Source organism: Lotus japonicus, chromosome 1, assembly GCF_012489685.1.
Source record: "Lotus japonicus ecotype B-129 chromosome 1, LjGifu_v1.2".
Taxonomy (NCBI): domain Eukaryota; kingdom Viridiplantae; phylum Streptophyta; class Magnoliopsida; order Fabales; family Fabaceae; genus Lotus; species Lotus japonicus.
This window is the reverse complement of record NC_080041.1, coordinates 27,781,405-27,784,045: the sequence shown is the minus strand read 5'-3', so window position 1 is coordinate 27,784,045 and position 2,641 is coordinate 27,781,405. Positions and strand designations below refer to the sequence as shown.

At 41.6% G+C, this 2,641-nt stretch overlaps 1 non-coding gene across 1 annotated transcript; it reads left to right on the top strand.

The window, feature by feature from the left end:
• The first annotated feature begins 399 nt into the window (after nt 1-399).
• LOC130734897 (small nucleolar RNA R71) lies at nt 400-506 on the top strand. Its single transcript, XR_009018233.1, has one exon. It is a non-coding gene; the product is annotated as a small nucleolar RNA R71 (small nucleolar RNA).
• Nucleotides 507-2,641: the final 2,135 nt, after the last annotated feature.

Genomic DNA, 2,641 nt, shown 5'->3' with positions numbered 1-2,641 from the left:
GGGTCATTCCGAGCTTGACCCATGGCCTTCACTTCTTCCTCCGGTCTAGTCTCTGTGCATTCTTCGCTGTCATGTGGCCCTCCACAAGTCACACACTCCAATTTGGCAACTCGACCACCAATCTTGGTAGTCTTCATTTGATTTTGAATCTCATTCATTTTCCTGGAGAGTTGCTTGTTGGAGGCCATGAGCTGATCATAAGCCTCAACCTCTAGGACTCCTCTTCGGGCTTGGCGTTCATTACTTGAGTTTATGGCTCTTATAGCCATTTTTTCAATCAACTCGTACCCCACTTGTGGAAGTAAGGCATCGAACTCACCGCTTGAAGCCGCATCCAAGCCAAACCTCGAAGAGTATTGGAGACCATCATAGAACTTTGCTACTTGTTCAGCTTGGGTGAGGTTGTGTTGAGGACACCTCCTCAAGAGCTTTTAGAACCTTTCCCAAGCTTCATAAAGATTCTCATCGGTGGATTGAGCAAAAGTCATGATGTCGTTCTTGAGCTTTCTCAAGAGGGCTCTTGGAACAAACCTTGTGGTGAATTTCTCAGCCAAGTCTTCCCAAGATGTGATGCTACCTTGGGGCTGTGAATTCAACCATTCTTCAGCAGTGTCCCTCAAAGAAAAAGGGAACAAACTCAAGCGGATGGTTTCCGCTGAAACATTTGAACTCGGTAAGTGTTGCAATTGCGGATAAATCGCTCCATGTGTGCATGAGGATCTTCAAGAGCACCTCCACCATACTGATTTTGACTCACCAAATTAATGAATGCCGGCCTCAACTCGAAATTTCTCGTGCCATCGGGGGAAACTATGCTGCCCGGATAATCGTAGCTCATGGCAGCCGAGGTGAGGTCTCTAAGAGAACGATTGGCATTCTCCGCTTCTTGCTCTTGAAGTCTTTGGGCAATAGCCTCATTCACTCTCTCTTCAATGTGGGCTTGCAATTCCTCCTCCGTCATATGGACAGCCATGGAGGCTATCTCAGCAGCTCTTTGCTGAGCTCGACGATGATGGAGAGTACGCTCTGACTCCGGATCAAACAACAATGGATCTGTGCCAAGTCTACCGTGCATAAACTGAAATCACAAAAACAAAGAAAAGGTTAGTAGCACCTATTCAATGCAATGCTTAGTAAAACAAACAAACAAACTCTTTAACTTAAACCGAAAACCACAAACAATCCCCGGCAACGGCGCCAAAAACTTGTTGGTCAATTCGCAAGTGTACGAATACCTTCGGGTTTTAAAATATTGAACCACAGGGATTGTGAGTGAGAATTGTTGATTTAGGCCTAAAGTTTGCAAGTTTCTAAAGGAATAAAATTCAGAAATTGGTTTTGGTTGTTTGTGACAAAAGTTTTGCAAAAGAGCAATGTGGATAATGTTGTAAATAACAATTGATAGAAAATTGCCTTGGGTTGTTGATCATCTAATCCACTTTAGTCCACCTATCCTATGCATGTGACACCTTTATTTATCTCTTGTTGCTATAGCCTATGTACTTACTAGTTGATTCCTCACAAAAGTAATTCTCTCAAACTGAAAGTTAAGCCCAATTCCTTGTGTACTTAAACATTCATAAGAGGTTTATAAGCATGTATATTCAGGCCAACAAAACCCTCCCCTCACTCTATGCCTAGAAACAAGTATAACATGCATAAAGGAAATGAAATACAAGATTAAATCAAGAACTCATGCATAGAGATAGGATTTAACAAACTAAAACTTCATAGAATCTCTTAACCCAAAGCAAAAAAGGAAACTAGCCACGCATGGCTAGTGAATTCATACAGAAAATGTAATGAAAACCTGAGAAAAATACAAGTTGGAAGCCTTCCTACAGCCCCAAGGTTCTCCTCAGCTCTCAAACTTGGTCCAAAATGAGTGAAAATGTCTAATCCCCCTAAGAAATTGGCCTAAGCCTTATTTATAGCCACAAAATACGAGTTTGGGCGCTCAGGCGCCAATTCAGAGCGCCTGAGCGCCAATTGCATGCAAAAACATGCTCTCTGGAGCTTAATTGGCGCCTAGCGCCAATTCCCAGCGCCTGGGAGCCAATTCCTTGACCTTCAGGAAATTGCACTAGGGCCTAGGCGTCAATTCACAGCGCCTAGGCGCTCAAGCTTCGCTGGAATGAACTTTTCAGCTTCTTGTAACTCCCCTTCAGCCCTCTTTAAGTCCTCCTTCAAATCCATGCTTCTTGGCCTTCTATTACCTTCAGTTTCTGCTCTCCAAACCTAACCAACAAGTCAAGGAAGAACCTAGAAGCTCAAAGAGCTCATTAGCACAAGAGGTCCTTCAAAAAAACAAAAGAAAATCATACAAGTCATAAACTTAACTTAAAATGCAAGAAAACTCCCTATAAAACTACAAAATTACCAAAACAAAACAAAGACTTAAGAAAAGATAAAAATGCATGAGAATGCATGAAACACTACATGAGACTCAACAAAAAAACTCAAAACTATCAAAGAAATGACTCTAAAAACACTACTAATATAGGGTCATCAAGAGATCATAGCAACGCAAGGAATGTAGGAAAATGAGGAGAGATACTCCTTTTTGAATGTATAAAGTCAAGTATTTGAAAAAAACGTTTTGTTTCCCAAATTTTTTTGACGTGCACCATTATGAATCGTA